Source organism: Chiloscyllium plagiosum, unplaced genomic scaffold, assembly GCF_037043375.1.
Source record: "Chiloscyllium plagiosum isolate Xiang-an unplaced genomic scaffold, Cpla_swu_hap1 HiC_scaffold_27, whole genome shotgun sequence".
Classification (NCBI taxonomy): Eukaryota; Metazoa; Chordata; class Chondrichthyes; order Orectolobiformes; family Hemiscylliidae; genus Chiloscyllium; species Chiloscyllium plagiosum.
Genome location: NW_028270165.1, coordinates 34,051,330 through 34,067,804, shown reverse-complemented (window position 1 = coordinate 34,067,804; position 16,475 = coordinate 34,051,330). Strand labels below are relative to the sequence as shown.

General features: G+C 48.5%; 2 non-coding genes across 2 annotated transcripts; one reads left to right on the top strand and one right to left on the bottom strand.

Annotated features, from left to right (window-relative positions):
* Positions 1-8,144: 8,144 nt before the first annotated feature.
* On the top strand, positions 8,145-8,235 carry trnap-ugg (transfer RNA proline (anticodon UGG)). Its single transcript is given in 2 exon segments — positions 8,145-8,180; positions 8,199-8,235. It is a non-coding gene; the product is annotated as a tRNA-Pro (tRNA).
* A 7,789-nt stretch (positions 8,236-16,024) lies between these two features.
* trnaw-cca (transfer RNA tryptophan (anticodon CCA)) lies at positions 16,025-16,096 on the bottom strand. The gene has a single exon. It is a non-coding gene; the product is annotated as a tRNA-Trp (tRNA).
* Positions 16,097-16,475: the final 379 nt, after the last annotated feature.

The window sequence follows — 16,475 nt, the reverse complement described above, 5'->3', positions numbered from 1 at the left end:
GTTCAGTCAGACATGAGAGGTGAGGTGCAGGGAGAATGTGCAAACTGCACTCAGACAGTCACCTGAGACTGAAATCGAACTCGGGTCTCTGGCAATGTGAGGCATCAATGCAAACCACTGAGCTACCCTGCCACCTCTGTCCAGCCAATCTGTGTGTCTCATCGTTTTGTCGAGGTCTCCCCTCAGCCTCTGTCTTTCCAGAGAAAACAATCCAGGTTTATGCCACTTCTCCTCATAACGAGAGCCCTTCAGACCAGGCAATGTCCTGGTGAACCTTGTCTGTACCCTCTGCCAGAGCACCCACATCCTTCCGGTAGTGTGGCGACCAGAACTGCATATAGTATTCCGAATGTGGCCAGAATAAATAGCTGTAGCATAACTCGCCAACTCTTACACTCAAGGAAGCGTGCTGGGTTTCTTCTTGACCACCGTACCCGCCTGCATTACCACTTCCACGGATCTATATGCCCAAATCCTTCTGTATGCCAGTTCTGCTATGAGTTCTGCCATTTATCATACAATTCTTATATTTCCTTCGTCTCTATCCAGCTTCACCTTAATTGTCTTTCTCTCTTCATCTCCCCCTACCCCCTCCCCTCCACTCCTCCACACATCAGCATATCATAAGACCATAGGATGGTCTTCATATTTTAGATCTTTCATTCCTGGACCATTCTCAAGAACCTCCTCTGAACACGTTCCAGGGCTATCCTTCCTGAGATATTTACGCCAAACTGCATACAGTACTCCAGTTGTGGCCTGACCGGAGCCTTATACCGCCTCAGAAGTACATCCCTGCTTTTATATTCAAGTCTGATCAAAATAAATGCCATCATTGCATTTGCCTCCCCAACTAGTGACTCAACCTGCAAGTTTACATTCAGAGAATCCTGGAGTAGAACTCCATAGTTCCATTGCACATCAGATTTCTGAATTTTCTCCCCATAATCCTTCTGTTCCAGAGTAGCAGCAGAGATTTCTAGACACATTGATTGTTTTCAGGTATACCAAGGGATCTTGGGAATTGCCAGTATCTCAGGAGGAGGCAGAGGGAAATGTAGTGTGGTCCTGTAAACTCCAGAACTTTCCAAACTGCTTGAGTCAGCAATAACTCTTTCTGGACCAAGAAACAAAAGGGCGACTGAGAAACTGTTACATCATAAGACCTCACAAGCAGAAATTAAGCCATTCAGCCCATTGAGTCTGCTCCACCATACAATCATTCTAAAGTATCAAGGGTTACGGGGAGAATTGGGTTGAGATACATATCAGCAATGATTGAATAGTGGAGCAGACTCAATGGGCTGAATGGCCGAATTTCTGCTAGTTAACCATCCCTGGGAAGAAGGATGCAAAACAACAAGCTGTTTCCTGGGACAGATGATTTAAGTGTTTAATAACCTCATTGACTAAAGGACAATTAAGTTTGTCTGTGGAAGGCAGGCCCTGACGTAAAGGGTTTTTTTGCAGGACAGGCTGTATCAAACAAACCACTAAACCTCGAGGATAAGAAGGTAAGCTACAGACCGGAGATCTCCTGAAGCGTGGGGAGGTGGTATTAGAATCTGAAGAATCGTCACACCACAGATTTGAAAGTGAGGAATCTCCACCAGAATTTAACTCCAGAAAGATGCAGCAGCAGTACTTGGAAGAACAACACTGCAGTTAATCCCTGGACACTTCCAGATACAGATACTGTCGTTGGAAACTCAGTTAAATTCTGCCATCGATTGGGTGATAGCCAAGTTGGGGGTGAGGTTGAACTTGGTTACTTGAGAGGTTTTATTTTTGGTTGCTGCATACAATAAATTGTAAATCATTCTTTCAGCAGTTGATTCTATGTGCAGTTTCTGAGTCAGGAGCCAAATTAAGGCAATTCACCCACAACCACAGCAGGAGGCTGGGATTAATATTGACTCCATTGCATTCAGCAGGACGTCACATCAATACTGTTATAAAGCTGACACCACCACCACCGCAGATCTCAAACCGAAACACCCAGAGTAGCGCATCACCCTATAATCTGTAAATTTAGCATGAAACGTGGTGTAACCTACTCTAGCGATGAAAATAAATCCCCAACACTTTAAAATCAACAATCATTTATTTATTTATCTAACTCTCACGGTGAACAAATGAACAAAACTATTAACAAACTGGATACAGGCCAGGAGCAGATGGGTGGCACTAGTTTAGTTGGGGATCATGGACTGGCTAGTTTGAAGTGTCTGTTCCAGGCTGCATGACTCCATAGCAGTGAATGAATGGGAATCCATCCCAAAGACGATCAAGCACCACCTGAGGCAAATGTGTCGGCTCAATCCAGATAACTGAGGGCAGAGGGGCACTGTGAGGCTCAGTAGATCAGACAGTCCGCCAGCAAGTTCTCTCCGGGAGACTTGTCTCAAGAAAGGAAGTGGTTTCCTGTCCCATCATCCAGATTATTCAGTTTGGATTAAGTCCTATATTTCCAACAAAACAGGCAGACAGGACAATGAAGAAGGCTTAAAGCACACTGACCTTCATCAGTCAGGGCATTGAGTATAGAAGTTGGCAAGTTATGTTGCAGTTAATCTGAACATTGATGAGGCTGCATTTGGAGTATTGTCATCAATTTTGATCGCCTTGCTATAACAAAAATGTTATTAAACTTGGAAGAGTGCTGAAGACATATAAAAGGATGTTGCCAGGACTCAAGGGTCTGAGTAAAAGGGAGAGGTTGGACAAGCTAAGACGTTTTTATTAAGAGCATAAGAGACTGACGGGGGTGGGGGCCTTATAGAAGTGAAGAGATCATGAGAGACATGGAAAGGGTGAATGCAGTCAATCTTCCCGGGGTTGGGGAATTGAGGGCTAGAGGGCTTCAGTTTAAGGTGAGAGGAGAAAGAATAAAAGGGAATGTGAGGGGCAACGTTTTCTTTACGCAGACGGTGGTACACATATGGAATGAGCTGCCAGCGGAAGTGGTTGAGGTGGGTACATTAACAACATTGAAAAGGCATTTGAACAAATACATGGATAGGAGAAGTATGGAAGGAAATGGGCCAAGTGCAGGGAAATGGGCTTAGTGTTGATGGACATTTTGGTTGTCATGGACCAGCTTGGGCCGATCGGCCTGTCTCCATACTGTAGAAGTCTATGGCACGTATCTCTTTGTCGCTCCGACAGTGTTGAATTTCCAGATGAACATCTCACTAAATCAAGCCGAATAAAATCCAATCTCATTCGTCAACTCTGATGCGGAGGTGCTGGTGCTGAATTGGGGTGGACAAGGTCAGAAGTCACACAGCACCAGATGAAGTGATGAAGCAGCAGCACTCACGAAGCTTGCAATTTCAAATAAACCTGTTGCACTGCAACATGGTGTCGTGTGACTTCTGACTTCTTCAACTCTGGGTTTGTCTCAGACTTGATGGGATATTTTGTCCAACTCGGTATATTTAAACTGAATCGTTTTGAGGATTTTTTTTTCGATTAGATTAGATTGCCTACAGCATGGAAACATGTCCTTTGGCCCAACAAGTCCACACCAGCCCTCCGCAGAGTAACCCAGCCAGACCCATTCCCCTATCCCTATTCCTCTACATTTACCCCTGACTATGCACCACACCTACACATCCCTGAACACTATGGAACAATGTAGCTGGGCCAATCCATCCTAAACTGCACACCTTTAGACTGTGGGAGGAAACCGGAGCACTCGGAGGTAACTCATACAGACGTGGGGGTGCAACGTGCAAGCTACACACAGACTGTCAACCAGAGGGTGGAATTGAACCCAGGTCAGCATCATGAGGTAGTGGTGCTAACCACTGAGTCACCGTGCCACCCCTGAGCCACAAGGTCAGAGGACAACAGGTCAGAGGAATTGCTGAAAGCTTTACCGCACTCTGCGCAGCTGAAGGGCCTCTACCCCGTGTGGAACTGTTGATGGGCCAGCAGCTTAGAGGAATCGCTGAAGGCCTTCCCACCCTCTATGCAGCTGAAGGGCCTCTCCCCCGTGTGGACCCGCCGGTGCCTCAGCAGGTTGGACGAACCGCTGAAGGCATTCCCGCATTTGGGGCAGCTGTATGGCCTCTCCCCAGTGTGGACTCGCTGGTGCTTCAGCAGGTCTGAGGAATTACTGAAGGCCTTCCCGCACTCGTGGCAACTGAAGAGCTTTTCTCCTGTGTGGAATCGCTGGTGAGTCTGGAGGTTGTCCACCCAGGTGAACCCTTTCACACACGGAGCAGTAAAACGTCGTCTCACCAGTGTGTATATGCTGGTGGGCCAGCAGGAACAGAGCAAGTAAAGCCCTTCGCCCGCTCGGTGCAGGAGAACGGCCTCTCCCCAATGTGTTTGCACTGATGAGCCTCGTGGACAGATGGGACACGGAAGCCCTTCCCGCAGTCGCCACACTTGCATGGTTTCTCAACGGGGCGGGATTCCTCGGGTTTCTCCATGGCAGAAGCTTCAGCTGCACACAAACGTGTGTACAGCCCCTCCCCGCTGTGAATTCCTCTTTCCAGGCCGTATCACTGTTTTAGACTCCACACTCAGTGCTCTGCAACAGTAGGGTCTCTCAACCAGTCCCACTGATGCTGAAACCCGTACTCAAACAGGAACCAAAAAGAAAGCTTTGCTCCTTCCACAGAATCATAGTTGGAAATTGTGTGGTCCTGATGGATTGAGTGACTGTCAGACATTGACGTGAAAGTGAGGACGCTGGAAAGTCAGAGTCAAAAAGTGCGTCGCTGGAAAAGTGCAGTGCGTCAAGCAGCACCCGAGAAGCAGGAGAATCAACGTTTTGGACATAAGCCCTTCATCTGTTGATTTTGAAACTTCCGTCTTCAGATCTTCAGGTAGTCTGTAAGAAGAGATTACAACAGTCATCACTGCCAGTCCGGTTAAGAATGAGACATCAAGACATTGACAGGTTTTCTGAGCATCCCTGTTGAGCCCATTACCTTCCATCTCTTCCCAATTCCTCAGATAATTACCCAACATTTCTAGCCCATGTCTCATCAGTGTGACCACCCTCTCAAACAGTCACTCCGGAAGATTGCTGTCTGATTGTCATTGCACTACCATGAGCTGGAAAGCCATTCGGACCTAATCGTATACCCATCCAGATGTCTTTTAATGTCATAATTGTACCAGCACCCACCACTTCCTCTGACAGCTCTTTCCTTAAACACACCACTTTCTGCATGAAAGACTTGTCCCTTAGGTCCCTATTTTAAGTTCTTTTGCTTGAGATTCTTACACACGTGATGCAACTGCAATACGCCAAGTTCTGTGAACAACTAAACTTTTTTAAGCAAATTCAGTACAAACTGTGGAGAAACTCTGAACACTTTTCACAATGCTTGCACACCACAGTACCAAAAACCCCAAACCTCTTAGACATACAGTAAAACTGAAACAGAGGCTTACAGTTGAAGTTAGAAGGGCAGCAGGAGAGAGTGTTTAGCAGCCTTTCTCCACACAGTCCTGTGCTTAACTCACCCAAACAAGACTTCAGCTTTCAGGACTGATTACTCCCCTTTCATTATATAGATCACTTCTAAAACATAAAAGCTTTCGCCTCAAGTCTCATCTATTCACATATAATCAAAAATGCCTCCCACTACCCTTTTTCATCTCTGTACTAAACCAGTCGCTTCAGAGCCCGGGTCGTTTTACCAACACTCTGACAAAAAACCAAGGACACAGCATCTTTGAGAAGAAGGACTAGCTTTTAGAAAAATGACCAGCTTTGTGACAGAGGTATCTAGGCCAAACACTGGCAGGTGGGATTAGATTAGAACATAAAGTGGAGTAGTTGGACTGAAGGGACAGTTTCTGTGCTGTTTGACTCAGTAAGAGAGAGAAGCAACAGCAGAAGCTTCATCACCTCATGGCCGGCCTTCGCAGTCAGACAATGGTGGGGCGGGGGGGGGTGTCTCTGATTGGGAGGAGGACCACGCTCCTTCCGGTCCTCCAGGACTTCCTATTGGCCCATCAAAGGAAGGTCATGTGCAGTTTCCGCAGACAGCAAAGAGCATGCGCAGGTTTTGCTGACACCAGTGAACATGCGCAGGATTTGTTGTCACCGAGGAGCATGCGCAAGATGCTGTGTGAAGTTGCTGGTGTTACTGACAGGTTTTGTGCCCAAATGACAATCGGAGAAAAGAAAGGCTTGAGCGACATTTTTTATTTACCCTGCGGTTCGACATTTTATTCCATTCGAATTTTATTTGACTACTCATCTTTTCCCCAGGTTAGGGGACTCCCAAACTGGAGGGCATAGGTTGAGGGTGAGAGAGGTCTTCTCCTGTTCTGCGTCGGTTTCCTAGGAACCTTAGTCCAAGAACTCCCCACCTACGTTCGGGACACCACCCATGCCCTCCACCTGCTCCATGATTTTCGCTTCCCCGGTCCCCAACGCCTTATTTTCACCATGGACATCCAGTCCCTGTACACCTCCATCCCCCATCACGAAGGACTCAAAGCCCTCTGCTTCTTTCTTTCCCGCCGTACCGACCAGTACCCTTCCACTGACACCCTCCTTCGACTGACTGAACTGGTCCTCACCCTGAACAACTTCTCCTTCCAATCCTCCCACTTCCTCCAAACGAAAGGAGTAGCCATGGGCAACCGCATGGGCCCCAGCTATACCTGCCTCTTCGTAGGATATGTGGAACAATCCATCTTCCGCAACTACACTGGCCCCACCCCCCACCTTTTCCTCCGCTACATCGATGACTGTATCGGCGCCGCCTCGTGCTCCCACGAGGAAGTTGAACAGTTCATCCACTTCACCAACACCTTCCACCCCGACCTCAAATTCACCTGGACAGTCTCAGATTCCTCCCTCCCCTTCCTCGACCTTTCTATTTCCATCTCAGGCGACCGAATCAACACGGACATCTACTACAAACCGACCGACTCCCACAGCTACCTGGACTACACCTCCTCCCATCCTGCCCCCTGTAAAAACGCCATCCCATTCTCCCAATTCCTTCGACTCTGCCGCATCTGCTCCCAGGAGGACCAGTTCCAAAAACGCACAACCCAGATGGCCTCCTTCTTCAAGGACCGCAATTTCCCCCCCGACGTGGTCGACGATGCCCTCCACCGCATCTCTTCCACTTCCCGCTCCTCCGCCATTGAACCCCGCCCCTCCAACCGCCACCAGGACAGAACCCCACTGGTCCTCACCTACCACCCCACCAATCTCCATGTACAGCGCATCATCCGCCGTCATTTCCGCTACCTCCAAACGGACCCCACCACCAAGGATATATTTCCCTCCCCTCCCCTATCAGCATTCCGTAAAGACCACTCCCTCCGTGACTCCCTCGTCAGATCCACACCCCCCACCAACCCAACCTCCACTCCCGGCACCTTCCCCTGCAACCGCAGGAGGTGCAAGACTTGCGCCCACACCTCCCCCCTCACCTCCCTCCAAGGCCCCAAAGGAAACTTACATATCCGCCACAGATTCACCTGCACCTCCACACATATCATCTATTGCATCCTCTGCACCCGATGTGGCCTCCTCTATATTGGGGAGACAGGCCGGCTACTTGCGGAGCGTTTCAGAGAACACCTCTGGGACACCCGGACCAACCAACCCAACCACCCTGTAGCTCAACATTTCAATTCCCCCTCCCACTCCACCAAGGATATGCAGGTCTTTGGACTCCTCCATCGTCAGACCACAACAAAACGACGGTTGGAGGAAGAACGCCTCATCTTCCGGCTAGGAACCCTCCAACCACAAGGGATGAACTCGGATTTCACCAGTTTCCTCATTTCCCCTCCCCCCACCCTGTCTCAGTCAAATCCATCAAATTCAGCACCGCCTTCCTAACCTGAGATCTTCTTCCCGACCTCTCCGCCCCCACCCCAGTCTGACCTATCACCCTCACCTTGACCTCTTTCCACCTATCACATTTCCGATGCCCCTCTCCCAATCCCTCCTCCCTACCTTTTATCTTAGCCTGCTGGACAAACTTTCCCCATTCCTGAAGAAGGGCTTATGCCCGAAACGTCGATTCTCCTGTTCCCTGGATGCTGCCTGACCTGCTGCGCTTTTCCAGCAACACATTTCCAGCACTGAATCGCAAGACTCAGCTGGTTCAAGAGGTAGAGTGGGGGCGAAGGCGCATTAGTTGTGTGGCTCGTTGGTCTAGGGGTATGATTCTCGCTTTGGGTCTTTGTCGACGCAGACGTGCGAGAGGTCCCGGGTTCAAATCCCGGTACGAGCCCGCGTTTCATGACTTGTGCAAACGTGCCTGCGTAATTTTCTCAAAAAGCACCTTCGTTGAACGAGGTTGGGCTCCCTGGCGTACCACTGGGACAGAAAGCAGCGAAGTGAAATGATTGGCGATAGCGTTGAATAGGTTGACGTGAGTGGTGAGGTGTTTGAGGGATGTCAGCAATGAGGCTCGATTGGAAATTTGGGACAGCTCTCTTCGGAGAACAGAAGTTTGAAATCTGGCCCGATTGAAGCTTTCCAAGTCATGCGAAGTCCAGACAGAGTAAGCAATGTAGTCAAAACGCTCCCACGCCTGAAAGGATCGGCAACGATTCGGCAGAGTTTTAAAGTCATGAGGAAAAGAACCAAAAGTGACATTAGGAAGAACGCTTTCGTACAGGGAGTGGTGGTTGGGGTCAGTAAATCCCTAACTGACACTGACAAAGAGGCAGATTCATTTGACGCAAACGGGAATTCGGTGGTCATGTTTAAAGTAACAATGTGCAGAATTACATGGAGAAGACAAGAGAATGAAACGAATAGAGACCCACGTTTACTTATTGTGTCGACCCAGCAGAGTGAAGGTGGGCCGCATGGCGTCTATTCAGAGTGAAATCACAGTTCGACCAACAGAATGTGGGAAGTTAGAAAAAGTTTATATTTACACAGCCTCCATATGTCTGCGCAACACCATATAAGACGACAGCAGTGGAGATCTTTGACATCAGTCTCGAACGTGCGTGCCACGCGCCAGAAGAAAGGCTGAAGGGACCTGTGGAAAAGGGGGCAGGGCGTAGTAGCAGAGTGGCGCAGCGGGAGCGTGCTGGGCCCCTAACGCCGAGGTCGATGGATCGAAACCATCCTCTGCTATTGTTCACTGTCTCCTTGAGCGACTTTTCTTTGTGATGGTACTCTGTGCAGCATTTAGATTTCCTGAGTGTCTGAATGCCCCGTATCATACCGACACTGTCGCGAAACTCACGCCGTTCAAGTAACGTGCTTTTGGAGGTCTGAGTGGTCTTCTCCTGTTCTTCGTCGGTTTCCTATGAACTGAATCGCAAAACCACTTCTCTGATAGGCCAATGAGCTGATAAAGTTGAAACGCATACCTTGTGGTTTTGTGCCTTCCCTGCAGAAGGTCGCCACGCCGGTTCCGACGTGAATGACAAGACGATCCGCATGTCAGAAACCGCATCCCGGGGACAGAATGACAAGCAGATGTTCTGGAAACTCTTTGCTGCTTGCAATTCTTGGAGCAAAGTAGAATGTATTTCACACTGAGCAAGTTTCAGCTGGCTCAGAATCTCCAGTGTACATTGCTCTTTCCCGCCAGCTCAGAGAGAGAACAATAGGAGGGTCAAAGGAGTGAATAACGATCCGTGTGAGAGGGTGAATAACTGTTAATGGAGACCGTTAGTGGCTAACAATAAGTAGTGTGTCGTAGCAGACTATGTGATAACAAGGGGCTCGTATGTGTGTGGTAGGGGTCAAGGACATGGGGGATTTCAGGCCCTAAAGTCATGCAACTCGATCTTAAAGACTGGAGGGCTGTAGGGTTTTGAAGTGGAATATGAGGCGTTGTTCTTCCATCTGGAGCTGAGCTTTGCTGGAACACTGCTGCAAGCCTGAGACAGAGATGTTGGCCAGGGAACAGGGTGGCGTGTTAAAGTGGCAGGAAAGCAGAAGCTCAGGGCCTTTTTTTGCGGGCAGAACCGAGGTGTTCTGCGAAGGAGTCATCCAGTTTATACTTCATGCTCCGTTGGGGAAACGACACTATGAGCAGCGAATGCAGTAGACTAGGTTGCGGCAAATGTGCAGGTGAAGTGCTGCTTCACCTGGAAGGTATGTTCGAGCCTGAAAGGATATTCAGGAGGGAGCGGGAAAATTGTGCTTCAGAGTGAAGTCACGGTTCGTAAAAACAGAATGTGGCAATTTAGACAGAGTTAATATTTGCTTGTCGGCGATATGTCTGCCGGTGCGTGATGGGAGCATAACCCAGAAGGGAAACCATCTTTCCTATTCACTCAATGTCGTCTTTAGCAACTTTCCCGTATAACGGCGCACTGTTGTGCACCTCGCCTTCTCATCTGCTTCCCTAAAAACTTCGACGTAAATATTTCACATTGATACACAGGCCCAATGTGCACAGTTGAGTTGACACACTCGTGGAGGTCTACGGGGTCTTCTCCTGTTCTCTGTACCCTATGTTGAGGAGGGCAATGCTTGTCACTGGTCACTCCGATGCCAGAGAAAAGTTTAGAAAGAAAACGGTTTAATTTTCTGTCAGTAGAGAGGGCCCGGTTCCTGGGGACGGGCAAACGGCAGTAGAGAGACAGAATGAGAAGCAGCTGTTCATAGAGTCATAGAGATGTACAGCATGGAAACAGACCCTTCGGTCCAACCCGTTCATGCCGATCAGATATCCCACCCCAATCTAATCCCACCTGCCAGCACCCGGCCCATATCCCTCCAAACCCTTCCTATTCATATATCCATCCAAACGCCTCTTAAATGTTGCAATTGTCCCAGCCTCCGCCACTTTCTCTGGCAGCTCATTCCATACACGCACCATCCTCTTTGTGAAAAAGTTGCCCCTTAGGTCTCTTTTATATATTTCCCCTCTCACCCTAAATCGATGCCCTCTAGTTCTTGACTCCCCGACCCCAGGGAAAAGACTTTGCCTATTTATCCTATCCATGCCCCTCATAATTTTGTAAACCTCCATAAAGTCACCCTTCAGCCTCCGACGTTCCAGAGAAAACAGCCCCAGCCTGTTCAATGTCAACGATACTTCACTCTGAGCAAGACTCAGCTGGTTCAAGAGGTAGCGGGGGAGCGCTGGCTTACTGGCTGTGTGGCTCGTTGGTCTAGGGGCATGATTCTCACTTTGGGTCTTCGTCGACGCAGACGTGTGAGCGGTCCCGGGTTCAAATCCAGAACAAGCCCGCGTTTCATGACTTGTGCAAACGTGCTTGCTTAAATTTCTCAAAAAGCACCTTCGTTTAACGAGGTTGGGCTCCCTGGCGCACCACTGGGACAGAAAGCAGCGAAGTGAAATGATTGGCGATAGCGTTGAATAGGTTGACGTGAGTGGTGAGGTGTTTGAGGGATGTCAGCGATGAGGCTCGATTGGAAATTTGGGACAGCTCTCTTCGAAGAACAGAAGTTTGAAATCTGGCCCGAATGACGGTTTCCAAGTCATGCGAAGTCTGGATGGAGAAAGTAATGTAATGAAAATGCTCCCACACCTGAAAGGATCGGCAACGATTCGGCAGTTTTAAAGTCATAAGGAAAAGAACCAAAAGTGACATTAGGGAGAACGCTTTCGTACAGGGAGTGGTGGTTGGGGTCAGCAAATCCCTAACTGACACTGACAAAGAGGCTGATTCATTAGACGCAAACGGGAATCCGGTGGTCATGTTTAAAGTAACAATGTGCAGAATTACATGGAGAAGACAAGAGAATGAAACGAATAGAGACCCACGTTCACTTACTGTGTCGACCCAGCAGAGCGAAGGTGGGCCGCATGGCGTCTATTCAGAGTGAAATCACAGTTCGACCGACAGAATGTGGGAAGTTAGAAAACGTTTATATTTACATAGCCTCCATACGTCTGCGCAACACCATATAAGACGACAGCAGTGGAGATCTTTGACATCAGTCTCGAACGTGCATGCCACGCGCCAGAAGAAAGGCTGAAGGGACCTGTGGAAAAGGCGGCGGTGCGTAGGAGCAGAGTGACGCAGCGGGAGCGTGCTGTGCCCATAACCAAGAGGTCGATAGGTCGGAGCCATCTTCTGCCATTGTTCAATGTCTTCTTGAGCAACTGTCCTTTGTGATGGCACTCTGTTCAGCATCTTGCCTTTCAAACGACTGTCTGAATGACCCGTATCATACCGAAACTCACACCGTTCAAGTAACTTGCTTTTCGAAGTCTGTGTGGTCATCTCCTGTTCTTCGTCGGTTTCCTACGAACTGAATCGCAAACCCACTTCTCTGAGATGCCAATGAACTGAGATGCATACCTTGTGATTTCGTGCCTTGCCTGCCGTAATTCGCCACGCCGGTTCCGACGTGAATGACAAGGCGATCAGCACGTCAGAAACTGTATCACCATTCAGACACAGTCCCTTAGTATTCGGATAGATATCACTCATTGTGAATCACCTCAGAAAGAGACAAGTGGCAGAGAGTCGCCGTGGACACGATGGGCTGGACCGCCTCTGTCGGCGGGAGAACGATGGTACGTGTTTATGCCGTCCCGCTGCCTGTCTCTGGGACAGAGAGGCTGCGGGAGCGACAATGGTTCATTTTTAACCGTCCCTTCCGTGTTGGACTGCCTGCAGTCGCTCAGCTCAGGGCCGTGGGGATGACTCTCAGTGAGTGAAGGTTTCACCCGGATTCTCTTCATCTGGGACACTTGGGTTCAGATGTTAACTGCTGCGCGGTCGCAGCGATGAAAGCGATGCCTACTTTGCGAGAGATTTTCTGTATGATTACTGCGTGAAGACGAATTCTGAACACCAAGCAGGCTGCACAACAATGTACTCATATGAATCTACTTGAGGGAAGAGTCCTCGGTGTTCATTTCTTTCTGCCCCGCCAGCACAGCATCTTTCTATCTCTCTAATAACAGACGTTTGGGGGAAAGTCACAATCAAAGTTACTCACTTCCCGCGCATTAGATTACTGACAGTGTGGAAACAGGCCCTTCGGCCCAACAAGTCCACACCGACCCGTCGAAGCTCAACTCACCCATACCCCTACATTTACCCCTTACCTTACACTACGGGTAATTTAGCATGGCCAATTCACCTGACCTGCACATCTTTGGACTGTGGGAAGAAACCGGAGCACCCGGAGGAAACCCACGCAGACACGGGGAGAACCTGCAAACTCCACACATTCAGTTACCTGAGGCGGGAATTTAACCCGGGTCTCTAGCGCTGTGAGGCAGCAGTGCTAACCACTGTGCCACCGTGCCGCCCACAAAATGTAAGTGATACCTCTCACACTAAGGGATTGGGAGTTAAAGAGCATTAGAGCGAATGGACTCTTCCCTCCCTCCAGAAAAGCGTACAAGTAGAAACAAATTGGTTTAATTATCCGCCAGTGGAGACAAACCAGTTCCTGGGATGAGACAAACATCAGCGCCCCGGGGACAGCATGACAAGCAGATGTTCTGGAAACACTTTGCTGCTTGCAATTCTTGGAGCAATGTGGAATGTATTTCACACTGAGAAAGTTTCAGCTGGCTCAGAGTCTCTCGTGTACATTGCTCTCTGAGTTTATATTTGCACATCGGCGACATGTCTGCACAACAGCACATGACACTGCAGCAGTGAAGATCTTTTGACGTCATTCTCGAACATGCAAGTCACACGCCAGATGAAAAGCTGAATACTTCTCTGGAAAAGCTACCATGCAATGCAGGAGAATGGCACAACGGGTGCATGCTGGGATCATAACCCAGAAGCGAAACCATTTTCTCCTACTCACTTAATGTCTTTAGTAGCTTTCCCATATAACGGCGCTCTGTTCTTTTCCTTGCCATGTCATTTGTTTCCCAAAACTTCGGGTATCTAAGCTCAATATATTACATCGATACACAAGTCAAATTTACACAGTTGCGCTGGCACCCTTGTGGAGCTCTGAGTTGTCTTGTCCTGTTCTCTGTCGGTGTGTCCTGATCTCGTGTGAAACCCCTTCTCTCAGATTCTCAGATGGCAATGAACCGGTGAAGTTGAAACACATGACTTGCTGTTTTAGTTCATTTCCCGCAGTAAAGAAACCAACCGTGTAAGAAAAGACTTCCTGTAGGATTGTTGTGTTAAGACAAATTCTGAACACCAAGCAGGCTGAACAAAAATGTACCCATATCAATTTACCTGAGGGAAGAGTCTCCAATGTCCATTTCTCTCTGTCCCGACAGCACAGCATCTTTCTATCTCTCCGTTAAAAGGCCTTTGGAACAAGTTCAAAGTTGCCCATTTCCTACGCATGACTGTAACTGACTTCTCCTGCCTCACGTGATAGTGTGAGAGAGCAGAAGAGTGAATGGGCTCTGCCTTCCACCAGCACAGCTTGCAAGCAGAAACGAAATGGTTCAATTATCCACCAGTGCAGAGAGCCCGGTTCCTGGGGACGGGACAAACAGCAGCGTCCTGGGAGCAGCGAGACAGATTGACAAGCATATGTTCTTGAAACTCTTCCCTACTTGCAATTCTGGGAGCAATGCACAATGTATTTCGTACTGAGCAAGTCTCAGCTGCTTCCGGAGGTGGCTGCACCCACGGCTGGTGGCTCGTTAGTCTGGGATTTGATTCTAGCTTTGGGTCTTCGAGCATATGCAGCCGTGTGAGAATTCCTGGGTTCCAATCCCAGGCGAACCATCATTCCTTCAATTGACCTGAGCAAAAACACCTGATGAATTTTCTCAAAAAGCCGCTTCGTTAAATAAGATCGGACTGCCTGAATTAGGGACGGCGCGGAGCTGCCATTGCAGTGAACACGGCGAAGGGAAACACTTGTTCAAAGTGAGAACAAGTATTGCAGATTTTTTACCCGCGCAATCCGAGTCTGAATGAATCCTCCACCTGTATTACGCTCAATTCTGAGGGTGACACTTCAGGAAGCGGGGAAGTGAAGTGATTGCAGACGGCGCTGAACAGGTTAACGTGAATGGTACCGTCCTGAGGAATGTCAGCAATGAAGGGAGACTGGAAAGTTTGGGGAGCTCTCTTTGGAGAACAGAGGGCTGAAAGCTGGTCTGTTTGAAGTTTTCCACGTCATGAGGTTTTAGACAGAGGAAATAATGCAGTGAAAATGCTCCCAGGCCTGAAAAGATCGAGAACGATTTGGCAGAGAATTAAAATCATCAGGAAAATAAGTAAAAGTGACATTAGGAAGACCGTTTTCGCACAGGGAGTGTGGTCAGTAAGTCGCTGTCTGACAGTGACAAAGAGGCAGATTCAATGGACACAAAAGGGAATTCGGTGGGGCATGTTCAATGTAACAATATGCATATTTACAGGGAGAAGGCGACAGAATGAGACACTTATTTACATATTTTTTTTGAGCCAGCAGAGCTAAGGTGGGCTGCATGGCCTCAGTCTGCGCTGTCACACATTTTGTGATTCTGAGTGAAATCGGAGTTGGACCAACTGAACGTAGGAAATTTGACAACGGGTATATTCTGCCCACCAGGATACTCCATCACAGCAAGGAAGGTGTTTTGACATCATTCTCGAAGGTCCATGACACAATGCAGATTCAAAACCGAGTATTCCTTTGAATCACGGAGTAATTTGACTGCAGTTATTCAGTGGAGGTGAGCGGAGTTACGCATTGGGAACCACTCCAGTTGATAGGTCGAAGCCGTTTTCTCCTGTGTGATAGTCCCACCAGCACTCCAATTTGCTGTGTTTCAAGTCAGTAGATGCAGCTCACTATCCCATACTGATACACGGCCAGGATGACCCAGCTGTGGTGACAAGCTTGTGAAGGTCTGAGTGCTCTTCTCCTGTTTTCTGTCAGCCTGCTATGATCCGAATCATCAAACCTCTCTTCTCCGAGATAGGAATAAACTGGTGAAGGTGAAACACATCGGTTGCGGTGTGTTCCATGTGCAGGAGGCCCTGCAGTAATTCCCCACGCTGTTTCACACAGCAGCATCCTCTCGGTGAATTACGCTTGGCAAAAAAAGATTGATCGAAAGTTTCCGCTCAGAAACTTTGCAGAAGAGATATACGGAGTGAACGTACTCCTTTCTTGATTTGGAATGTAAAAAGTTAATTTAAGTGAGCCTAACATGATTTGAACACGCAACCTTCTGATGTGGAGACAGACGCGCTACCGCTGCGCCACAGGCTCACGGGTGTGCGATGACCTCTATTCATGTTTAAGGGAAGTGATCGCACTACAATGATTTTACGTTATGAGTGACAATGGAGATCAACAGTTCATGTCTGGTCTGTCTCTCCCCCGTCTCTTTCTGTCTCTCGAAAAAATTTCCAAGTCTCTCAATACAAATCTGAAAGAACTGAGGATGCTGTATATCAGAAACAAAAAAACAGGAGTTGCCGGTGACCCTTCCACAGAACTGATGGTGATTGGGAAAATGTCGGTTTATATGCAGGAGATATTGTTGGAGAAGGCGGAGATCAGGGCAGAGCCCAAAGCGAAGGAAGAACTGTTGGACAGGAAAAGGAGTTGATAACAATCTGCGTGGGAGAGTGAATAACTGTTAATG